A 12904-nucleotide genomic window follows, 5' to 3' on the forward strand; every position below is an offset into this window, starting at 1 on the left:
CTCTCCATATACAAGTGGTCTCTTCGGGGGGGGGGGGGGTCACCGCTCCCCAGAGTGCACTCATTCCTGTCAGTGAGAGACACCTCTCCATATACAAGTGGTCTCTGGGGTGGGGGTGGGGGGGGGGGTCACCGCCCCCCAGAGTGCTCTCATTCATCTCAGTCAGAGAGACACCTCTCCATAGACAAGTGGTCTCTGGGGTGGGGGGGTCACCGCCCCCAGAGTGCACTCATTTGTCTCAGTGAGAGACACCTCTCCATATACACGTGTTCTTCTGAGGGGGGGTGTCTGCCAGGGGCCTGATTTGCGGGACTGTTCCCTTGCAGCTTGTGATTGGTCTAGAGTAGGGGTCAGAGGTGACAGACAGCACAGCTGGCCACTCACAGTGGATGAATGAATGAATGAAACATAACTTATAAAGCACAGCTCATCACATGTGCGGGTATCTAGGCGCTGTGAACCCTACAGCAGAGGGAGGGTCCGTTGAACAGCCCGGTCTGGCGTCCTTTCCTGAATTCCAACAGAGGATGAGGTTCGAAGGTGAACAAGGACTTTGTGGTGAGGTAGGACGAGCGCCCTCCACTCTTGCTTCGGCAGTTGTGGGATTGTGCACAGGAGTCTGGAGGGTTGTAGAAGTTCATGCAGCGGTTGATGTAGGCTGGTCCCCGATTGTGGAAGACCTTGTAGGCGTGGACCAGCATCTTTAGTTGTCATCTCTTCTGGATGCGGAGCCAGTGGAGCTTGTTGGGGTGAGGAATGATATGGGTCCATCTAGGGAGGTCGAGGATGAGTCTTGTCACTGAATTCGGTAAAGTCTGCAGTCTCTTGTGGGTATACGTGGTGATTCCTACTTAGAGTGAGATTCCTACGTAGAGTGACTTGCCGAAGTCCAGCTGGCTGGTGACTAGGGCTTGAGTGACGTTTTGTCTGGCGTTGACCAGGAGCCATTTGAAGATATCTCGGAGCATGTGAAGTGTGAGGAAGTAGGCGGAGGAGACCGTAGTGATCTGGCTTTTCATGGTGAGCTATACAAGACTGCAAGGCCAAACTTTACATCACCAAATACAAGAAGACTCCACAATGGGACTGGTCAAAGTTCAAAGGAAGGTCCTGTTCCCGCAGCTGATCATCAGCGTAGTAGAAGCCTTGGGTAAGTCCAAGAAAAAGTATAAGAAGTCTACATGCAAATAGGCTCCAATACCATGTGAAAACCCAGACAAGCTGCGTGACTTTATTCATTTACATAAAAGAGAAGCCATGGGAGTTACTAAAACAAAGAAACGTTGTTCATAGAGATGTTTAATGTTCTTGTTCAGTTGTTACTCTGTTTATCTTGTTGCACTGTCATATCAATATTCTTGTTCTGTGTTCTCTTACATACTAGTATTCTGTTCCTCTCTTTCAGGGTTCCGGTTGTATATGTCATTTTAGACTTGTTTACATATATTCCAACTCCTGTCTATGTGATCGTTCCTTCATGAAATCTTAACATTCCATTCCACCTCATTGTGGTGTTTCTCACAACTGCTCAATGTAATCATTTTTGTTATATGATGTTTTTGTGCTTGCTCTATTTACGTCTCCCTGTTTATCCACATTTTCTTCTTATTCTCTGCTAATTCCTCTCGCCTTCCGGGACCTTTCCAGCTTCTGGTTGGTTCAATTTCTGTGGTTCGCTGCTCTCCATCTTTAACTACTTTCTTCACTTCTAGATGGTGTTCATAGTTGTGGCTTTTTACAGGCCCTAGGCCACATTATTTTTCTTTTAATTCTGGGGGCTATTTTTTATCATAAACCAAACCAATTAATCAGAGGGTCCAAGGGCGAGTTTAATGACCCACACTAGCTACATTCCCCAAAACTATATAACTCATCACACAAAGAGTACCTAGAGGTCAAAGCAAATCTGTCACTCAACTGTGGATACCAACCCCAACACCATGCAAATAACACAGTGGGAACAAACAGTGCAAACTGAATGTGATAATTATTGAGTTAAGACTCAAGGGCATAGGGAAAAATTCCCATCATAAGCCACACTGTGCCGCCCTCTTTTACATCATTTGGATACTCCTTGCCCAGGAGGCATAACAAAATAAACCGGCCGGCCAGATGTTACCATGACCGTTTGTAAATGTGAATGAAATGTGTCAATAGAGGGAGGTTATCAGAAATTTTCAATGTTGATGTGGCTACTGAAAAAGCAGTGTGAAAATAAGTGAGGAGTGAGTGGAGAAAAACTTAAAATTGGATAGGCTGGGTAGATGTTAGTGGTTTATTGTTAGTTAACAATAAACCACTAACATCTACCCAGCCTTTCCAATTTTAAGTTTTTCTCCACTCACTCCTCACTGGTGTATGCTGCTATGATACGCCTATACGGTTAATGTGCTATTCAAGTTTCCTTGTAACACATCTACTTGTTTGATTGAAGCAATGTTTTTTTTTTACCGCTTAAGCCTTTCAGCGCGCATTTTTGCTTTACTGGTATTCAAAAGTGATTTTAAAATGGCGTAATTCGTTTGTTAATGCAACGACCACCGATTTTAAACTGTGTAACAAAATACAAATGTTATTATTTTTACGCCTGCAGCTCCGGGATGATCTTGTGGCAAAGACAGCGGGTAGTATTTTTTCCCTTTTTCCAAGCACGTCATGTCTACCTCGTTTCCCTTATATCCAATGTGGTCTCACTCCGTTAATTGTATATCGCCACGCTCCGAAGATTGAGTTCAAACCTGTTCATTTTGTCAGGACCTCTAAAAGTACCCAGGTGAGCTGGTGACTCTTGCCTGCTGTCTACCCTGCAGGAATGGCGCTGTATGCATACCGCGCACACATGAACAGAACTGCTTCTAGGTGCTAGATCGGTATGTCAATTTCAATATCGCCAATGATATTGTACCTATTTTCCTGAATGCCCAACTCCAGAAAAACTGGCTGTTCTTTTTCCAAACAATGTCTTAGTTTATAGGGAAGCAGCAGCAATTTCCCTCAGGCAGCTTCCCTTGGATTCCAGCCATCTACGTGGGAGATAGTTTTGATTGCTTAGACTTTTCAGAGTTAAGCTCTGTGTTTTTTAAAAACTATTTATTGTCTAGCATGCCTCTGTTTTATTATATATGGGGCCCCTGGTTTTTCTACTTCACTACCTGCCTGCTGGGGGAAGGGGCAGCGTAGTTCAGATACAACGGGGAAGAGGTGTAAGAATGACAGAGGTAGAGGACAGACTCCTAACGGACCATCTTCAAAAAAAGGCTTGTTGAATTCAGTAAAATAAAGATGAAGGGTCCTTGTTGTAATGTACATGTAGTATATTTATTCTTGAGATTAGATAGAAGGTACAGCATTCAGGTAGGAATGTAATATGGTAAGAAACCCCACCGGGAGCAGATAACTTCCTGCTCAGTCTCCAGGTAACTGATAAATCCCTTGAACAGCAACAGGTAGAATCCTGGATGACATCACAGAGACATCACATAGACAAGCAGACACTAACACTAAGAAAGGACAAAGAGAGAGGAAGAGCAGGATATAACACACCTCCCTCCTTTAATTGAAAAAAAATGAATACGATGAAACAGAAGAAGGCAGAAGCAGAAAGGCAGGAGAAAGAAAGAACATAAATGCACAAGAAATAAACACCCTCTTCAACATGATGGAAATAAGAGTATCAAAGGGGCGCAGGTACAAAGGTTGTACAAGCACCGTAAGCTAACAAAAGAATGTAAGCTTAAATGAAATGAAAACTGAACATCTCAATACAAATGAGCAAAGGTACAGTATGGCTCAGTACCGTGGATAGAAAATGAAATATCAACTCCTCAAATTCGAATATTTTCTATTCCTCTAAAATAAAGCACAATAAAAATGAGCCCAACTCCTCAAAGTAAACACATGAACTCCTCTAAACATAGAGCACAGTAAAAGTGGTTCATGACAAAACGGCTCTTCACAGAAAATGCACAACTTCTCTATCAATAGAATAAAACTGAGCCCATGCAGCTCCTCACGGTAAGTAACAGAAAATCACCAATAAAACTGAGCCCTGCGGCTCCTGACAGTAAATAGATGAACTCCTCTAACCGTAGAGCACTATAAGTGGTTCATCTGAAATGACAATAAAATTGAGCCCCTTTGGCTTCTAATAGCAAGCGCATGAACACCTCTAACAATAGAGCACTATAAAGTGGTTCATAACAGAAATAAACATCAAAATTGAGCATCACTCTATCTCATCATCACTAAGAATGAAAACAAACTGGAGCAACTCAACATAGTTGAGCACATAAATGACATCAATAAGCATAACGCCTACAAATCATCACCAAAATGAAAGCAAATGAGCACCTCAACAAAGGTTGAGCACAAACGTGGCTCCAGTAAAGTAGGCAATAATAGAATACATTATTTCAAAATGTATCACTTGCAAATCCACACAGAAAAGAACATGTAACAGCATACATATATAACCTAGAAACAGAATTCTAAGCATTGAGCACATAAATAGATATTTAGCACACCACAGTACTTAGAAGAAATGCACTCAAGGGTAAATTACAGCGCAAACTACACATTGCATAAATTAGGAAATATGCAAAATTGTTCACAACATCTTAAACATAACAAATCAAAATAATAAAAGTAGTCACCGTTGTCATTTGAATGAAGGGAGACACAAACAGCTCTGTAGAAATGTCCATGGGAAAATGTAAAGAAAATCAAACAGTACCTTGTTGGAGAACACAATTTTTTTTTCAAGGGAAATAAATAAATAAATAAATCATGAAACAGCAAACACCGGTGAGCGATCTCTCACCCGGGTTACAGATCCAAACGTAGTGTAATGTCAGAAATTAATGGTGTGCAGATCAAGTTCCAATTCTCGAAGTCAGGCATGTAGACAGACTCCCAAATGGTGTAGAGCCAAGCGGTGGCATGTGAATTCCAGCACAGTTTGCAGAGTATTCTCAGGACGTGGTTGGCAGAAATAGGCATCAGGTCTCAGCGTAGGCCACACGGCAAGCCAAATAATAAAGTAGAATAGCCGTCTCTTCACTCAAACTGCCAGTGCACAACCTCCAAGGTACCAAAACACGGAGTTCACACAGATTGATGCAGGCAGACTTTAATTTTAAGTGCAGGTTGTAACGGTCCCAGTTAGTAGCGCTTTTGTAAACAGGAGACCTTTAAACAGCAGGTTGGCACAAGTTGCGCAGGCAATAAACTGAAGTCACAAAGTGAGCTGACAATCTTTTAAACAGCAGATTCCAGAAATAGCACAAGCACACTTTCATTTAAACAGGAGGTTGCAGAAGTAGCACAGGCACACCTAGGACAGACAGCAGCAGCAACGGTACTCACGTAAAACGCAGATTCACTAGATGAAAACAGGGAGTCCTTTAAGTTTGCTCTAGTGCCAGATGATTTAGTAGTAGTATTACTTCAGCAAAGGTTATTCCAATGCTCTGGGTTGAGGCTGTCCGTTGGAACCAGACACCGGTGGGGCACCCAGATGCAGGAAAGTAATTTTAAACGTTTTTCTTCTTGTCTTTGGTTGCAATGATGATCTCTTTAAATTCACTGAAGTTCCTTTTCTTTTAAATGGGTCCTTTTTTACCTCGTCGCCAGTGTTGAATTCAGTAAAATAAAGATGAAGGGTCCTTGTTGTAATGTACATGTAGTATATTTATTCTTGAGATTAGATAGAAGGTACAGCATTCAGGTAGGAATGTAATATGGTAAGAAACCCCACCGGGAGCAGATAACTTCCTGCTCAGTCTCCAGGTAACTGATAAATCCCTTGAACAGCAACAGGTAGAATCCTGGATGACATCACAGAGACATCACATAGACAAGCAGACACTAACACTAAGAAAGGACAAAGAGAGAGGAAGAGCAGGATATAACAAGGCTATCTCGATGACGTATAAAAAAATAATTAATAATAGACCTGACCCCACAGAGACAGTTAAGGCCACATGGGAGAGGGAGGTGGGAGACATTGACGAGGCAGACTGGAGGGAGGCGCTAGCTTCTCCCAGAGAGGTGGCTATTCCATCAAGGCTACAGCTTGTTCAACTCAAAATTCTCCACACCTACATAGAATTGGACGGACGGACACGCCAAACTGCCTCAGGGAGTGCGGAGAGCCAGGGACATTCTTTGATACCATCTTGAGCTGCCCCAGGATAGTGAGATACTGGATGGCAGTGATGAGGACGCTCACCCAGATCACGGGAATTACTATATTGCCAGAGCCGCTGTGCTGCCTGCTTAATATATGGGAGCCAACGGCAAGATCCAGGGATGGGTGACTCTTGGCATAACAATAGTGAAGCGGAATATTGCCCAACGTTGGGGGTCTAGGATTGACCCTACTCTTGCCCAGTGGTGCAAAGATATGGACCTGGCAATGGTAGCGGAAAGGTCAGTTTTTATTCATGGGGCTGTCCGAAAAAGTGGGAAAAGGTTTGGGGGGGGCTGGAACTCCTATCGGGGAAATATATGTGAGCCACCGCCTCCTGAAGACTCCGATTTGGATGCAAGCGCTTAAATACACTAAGCGAAGCAGACTGTTAGAGAATGATCAAATGTACAAGGGATGGGTGCGAAAGGGTGGTATCCGACTGTGGGACTACGAGAACTGTGGAAAACATTGCATATCCAATACTGTGATTTATGTACACGTCATGCCAATTATGTTGCTCAGGGAGTTGCGTTGATTATCTAAATAAAAATTGTTTGAAAAAAAAAAGAATGACAGAGGTGTGTGGTATTTTATTATTATGTGTAAATCAGCAGTGCCCTCTATCAGGCCTTCCCACATGTACCATTGCAGCTCTCGTATCCCGCTGCTGCAGGCCGTCTTCCCTGCCTTACTTTATGAATTAAGGTTTATTGTCTCTATAATGTGCTGCATGGCTAAACACTTATGTGGTCCCAAAGGCGAGACCTATTGGCTATGCCAATGCTTGTTCTTTATTGCAACTTCCTTTCTGCATTTATCACACACAACCATAAGGTACTATTTATTTATTTTTTTTGTCTATCATTTCAATATGATTGACTTATATCTGATTTACATGTCATTTCATCGAATGTAAAGGGTCTTTGTAACCTCATTATGTGGCAGGGGTCTAGTATTTGTGAAAATTAAAATGTAAAGTAGTTCTGCTTCAGGAAATTCATCTAACTCATACAGAGACTTGTGTATTAAGACATCATTGGATGGCTATGTTTTACTCTCCTATGCAACCAACAAAAATGGAGTTATAATTGTATTTCATACATTTTAAATTAAGACATTATCATACAAGAACTTGATGATGATAATGTAGATGTATATTTCTTGATTTAAAAATTAACAATGTTCTGTTTCCCAGTTGCAATGTTTATGGTCCAAATGGTATTGATATTAGTTTTTGGGAATATATTGCCTCCAAATTAATGTTTCTTTCTTATTCCAACCTTCTCGTAGAATGTTATTGCAACCAGATTAAGGATCCTCTTATTAATCAAAACTCAAAAACTAAATATCTTCCTAAAAAAATGCAAAACACTTTTCCTAAAACGAATAACACAAAAAGGTCACTGGAGTGTTTGAAGACCTCCAGGTACAAACTCCCAAAAACAGAAACAATCACAACAGTATTCCTGGGTCTATCAACTAAATCTCATTTGGATGTGAGAAACTTCCTACAAATCAATGTTCCTAACAGAAAGAAACAAGCACATTACAAGTTGGCGTTTCTATATTGAAATACATAGCTAACAATGAAAACGGAATTATGTCACTGACTCGAATACCAATACATTAATAAAAGCTGTGCTTGGAAATGGGAAGTGTGCGATAGGAAGAGCTCTTGTTAAACAAGCCCAAGAAAGGTGAGTGCACTAAAATTCCATACTAAAAGACTCTTAAAAAATATTCCATTGGAGAAGATCGGTAAACCATAGACTAGACACGTGTCGGAGAACAAGCACACCTGGGAAATAAGGGTGCAATGTGGCCCGGAGAACAGCAGACACATCACGGAAGAGGGGACATGAACCACACTGAGATGTGATATGATGATATGGAGGGAGAAAGGGGTGAACCGCGGGGCGGCCAGGACAGGTATGAAGTGGGCAGGAGAATTACTAAAGAAGAGGACAGGGCGTCGATAGAAGACCACCTAAAAAGAAAGTTGTTTTACGTTGGCGGGCGCTTAGGAGACGAGTTCGAGCGATGCCAAACCTGAAGCAAAATAAAGTCTTGACCTTTAGCACCGCTGGAGAGCACGTGGAGGGCATGAGGGCAAAGCAGTCAGAAAGGAGATTTAAAATACAACCGATGTTAGTGATTTTCCATAGAGAAAGTAACAACTCTCCCGAAGCAAGCAGGTAGCAGAGGAGTGCCTGGACAATCACCGAAGCATCTGACTTGCCGTGGGCATACTTCCGAGATGTCGGCATAGCCGTGTGCTCGAGGTAACGGCAGAAAGGACGGCTTTGCGAGCAGCGTGAAGGTACTGACCTGACAACAGGTCAGAGCCAAGGGCGGCCGCCGGACAACACTGAGCGCCAACCGCAGCATCACGCGACCTATCCCTACCACGCTCAGGAAGAAAACTGAACTCTGCATGCAGTGAACATCGAAGAGGGACGAGCACGGATGGAGCAGTGGAAAGAGTAGAAGGACCACTGTCACCTCCCAATACACCCAGGAGACACAAGCCAGAGCTCCGCATTTTATTTCTTTATTTTAATTTTATTTAATGCATTTTTACATAGATTGGACTTTACCCAAATGTGTCAGAGCGCTTCATAATAGAACCACGTACGTTACACGTGGAGAATAATTTGACATATTTACACGTTACAGATGCAAACGAGAAAGAAGAACAAGCGAAACTGAAACCGCGGTGGGAGCGCACGAGACGCCGTCTCAGAGGAAGATTTCAACGCCCGCCTTGGGATTGGGTTGCGCGCGTGAGCTGTCTACGTTACAAGCTCACGCGCGCGACCCAATCCGAAGGCGAGCGTCGGAATCTGCCTCTGCCATTGACAATGCTGCGCGCATGGCCAGCTCTTGCCTCCACTCGTTGTCGGCTGAGCCGACAGCTATATTTCCCGCGGCGAGAGCACGCTTTTGCCAGGGCGAGACCTAAAAAAGAAAGAGAAAGCAAGCTTTGTTAGGGTGAAAACTCTCGCTCACCCTGAGGTCGCATGCTTCATCATAATGTTCCTCCTCACACCACAGGAACTTGTAGTGTGGGATACAACCATAAAAGAGCATGCCATGCTATTTAATAATCAATTCACACCAGAAAAAGTATGTTTCTTTAATGTATTTTTAACTGAGATTGTATTTTTATAATTGCATTTAATTGATTGTATATGTATATTTGCTGCTTCATGTATCTGTAATTGGACAATAGTGTCTGTTCTTTTATAGTTGCTACACAATCCGAATAAAGCTTGCTGAACTGAATGCGCCATGCACCCAGCAAGAAGCAGCCACATCAACAATTGTAGTTGCCGCAGCCCTGAGAAATCTTCCTTCAGCTGGTATAATGCAAATATTACACTTAACAATAAGATGGTTTGTTGGTGTCATTGGTTACACAGTGGTATACATTTAATCCATCATTTTAATGGCATAAAATCCATTTTTCAGCTTTGAAGTACTACAAAATGTATTGCACTTCCCAGATGCTTCTCACAATAGATATAATCACCTTGTAACTGTAATCAAGCCCACTTTGCCATTTCTTCTTTAGACTTTGATGTGCATTTGTCTACTCTTCCCTCCCATACTTCTGTTTTCGCTTCCCAAGTTGCAGATTCTTACTTTTACAGATAATTAATAGGTTATAGTTCTAACAGATCTTTGGCCTTGGCAGAACTTTCATGGGAAAAAGATCTAGATCTGTTTTTTTCCAATTTCCTTTTGGGATAAAATATAGTCGTAATTACATTTCATTTCTCGCTTTGCCAGTACTACTCAAACAGTATTTTCCTATAAAAAACTTTTCCTGTCCCTGGCCTCTTTAAACAACATGAAACTAACATAAGATAGTCTATGTTGGTCATACAATAAAGATAATAGTGATGCTGTATATGTATTTTTCCACTGTCCCCATGCAAGAGTTTTTTGGTCACAGGTTTGGGATAAAATTATAGAAGTATGAGAAGCTCAGTTTGCACTTGGAATAGAGCAAATTTGCGTCAGCGACTTACATACTTCATGGCCGCACAATTCTATGAAGGGCCATTAGTAGATCTTCTTTCTACCATCACTCTTCAAATTATTACTTTGAATTTGAAAAATGCTAATGGTTTTTCGTTTGCTAAAAGATTGTGGGGCAGATTTACAAGCTCCTTGTGACACATTTACACCGCTGTTGCGTCACTTCTGTGACGCAGCGGCAACGTAAATCATGCACCATATTGCGCTGTTATTTACAACGTGACGCATCTAGGGAGATGCATCTCATTGTAAACCCCTGTGCCACATGAAACCTGAGTCAGGTTTCATGTGGGCGTTCCAGCTCAGGGTGGGCATTTCCTTGCAGGTACGCCTCATAAAAGTGACGCAGTGAAATCTACAAGATAAAGGTAGATGCGTCACTTCGTAAACCCCTGCGCTACATTATACCTGCGTCAGGTATAATGTATGCAGGGTGTGCCTACCCCCGCAAGAAAGGGTCGTAGGAGTGGCGCAGCGAAATCTGAGATTTTACTGCGCCACTTCTAATACGCCAATGCGTCAAAACCTTACGCCTGCCTCATGGCAGGCGTAAGGGTGATGCAGGCCCTTTCACATGGAGCTTGCCCCATGCGAAAGGAACATTGCTGGAGTTGCGTTAGGCTACCGACACAGCTCCAGCAATGTGCCACTTTTTGCACTGACAGATACGTCAGTTATATTAGGAGTCTGGTAAAGCACCTGATTGATATGATCCACACTTTAGTCATAGAACTGGGTAAGCTGTAAAGCTATGTTTGCACTGTCCGTTTCCATTAGTTTAAATGCTTGAAATGTTCTGCATTTTAATACGCCCTTAAAATCGAAAGTAATCTGTTCCATTTAATTGGACGCCATGAATAACCAGGACACAGTCTACGCTATTTAATAAGACGCTTTAATAAATATAGGTCCCTATGGGAGGGGGTTTTGCTGTGCAGTGCTAGCTGCCCGGCCCCAGGCAGACTGAGGGTTTCTGAATTGAGTAAGTGAAGGATCCGCCGCTGCTTTCGTGTTCTGTTTCTGATTTCTTTTACTCTGCTTGTGAGGAAGAGACATGGCGCTTCGAACAAACAAGGAGGTCCAATGAGGGAGGCTACTTAACAAAGACATAAAAGAGCCTACAGGTCGCTTCAGAGACCCGCGCTCCCAAGGCTCCACCGAGGAGAGACAACAGAGATGCAGCGGAAACAGCTGCATGCGGGGCTCAGTCAGCACCTCAACTCAGCGCATACAACCTCTCTCCCACTGACCACGACTAGTCTGACATGAGCTGGTAGCAAAGGTTCACTAACCTGACTCAGAAGGGCGTTCCCGTGACAGACTGTCTGTTCTTGCCGCCCTTGTGTCACTGACTTCTCTCCGTCAGCTGCCCTGTGCAGTAACATATTGAATTCAGTGGGACGGGGAGATAATAACAATAGCTAGCATGCGGCGGACCCGGGCCGGTGTGAGCCTGCGGCCGGCACCCTGATTATTTGCAGCGCTCCCTCTGGCCACAAATACGTGCCCTGCAGCCCGCAAACTATCCAAATACATTCGAGCTCCCAAAATAAACTCAGTGCGCTCTCACGCAGGATATGACGTCCCCCGCGATGACATCATGCTGACAGTAAAGACCGAGCCGCGTCAGTTAGAGTCACAATTTTCATACATTGTAGCAGTGAGTTAAAGCAGCCAGCCGCCACCTTAGCATAGCACCCCAAGCCTGCTGGAGCAGTGTGCGTAAGCCACAGTGCTGTAAGCTACTGCAGCGCGCTGCCACTGCTGGAGCAGCGTGCGTAAGCCACAGTGCTGTAAGCTACTGCAGCGCGCTGCCACTGCCTCACTGTCTCTTTTTAGTCAGGCTTTCAGTGGCAGCTGACACACAGCATAGGCGTGACATTGCATTTCAGTGCGGTAATGCAGAGTATCACACGGAAATACGTTAGTCTAACGCCTGATGCGTAATACTTGGCAGGACTGTTTATGTTGTATGTATTTTGCCACGACCCTTTTTGATAATTTGTTTTTTTTCTGCTAATACTTTCTTTTTCTTTCTTATTGTTATCTCTACATTCTTATCTTGCTGCCACGTATCATTCCCCCTTATCTCTCCTTTCTTCCTTTCCCTCTCCCATCCTTCTCAAATACTAAATCGCACTTGTCTATGTATAGGTTCAGAAGGTTCAAATTGGTTTTAATTGCATATTTCCTATTATAGTCCAAATTTTGTTATTCCTTTTCCTAGTAATGTTATTTTTTACCTCTGTTTGTACAATGTATACTGATGTTCTACTTCGTAGTTCATCTCAATAAAGCATTTTAAACTAAAAAAAACAAACATTTCCACATCTAGCCGGTGGTATGGAATAGTGGTATAGACATGTGTTGTGTATTATACTGTAATGGGGCGATGTTACGTTAGTATGTTTTCTAATTCTATTAGCAGCGTCACATACACGTCACATTGGAATGTTAGGAATGTATTTATGTGACGTCATCTGTGCTAGTTGACAGATGACAGCTGCCGTTGTTGACACCAGTTGTTCCCCGCCACCGCGGGCCCTTGTGGTTAATAAATACTTAATGAACACTTCATTCATCTCTGTGTTCTGAATGTTACAATTGGCGACGAGGGTCTTGTCACTACAAGGGTCGGCGGAGATAAATGACGGATTCACAGATGATTGA

This window comes from Lissotriton vulgaris, unplaced genomic scaffold (genome assembly GCF_964263255.1).
Source record: "Lissotriton vulgaris unplaced genomic scaffold, aLisVul1.2 SCAFFOLD_2725, whole genome shotgun sequence".
Taxonomy (NCBI): domain Eukaryota; kingdom Metazoa; phylum Chordata; class Amphibia; order Caudata; family Salamandridae; genus Lissotriton; species Lissotriton vulgaris.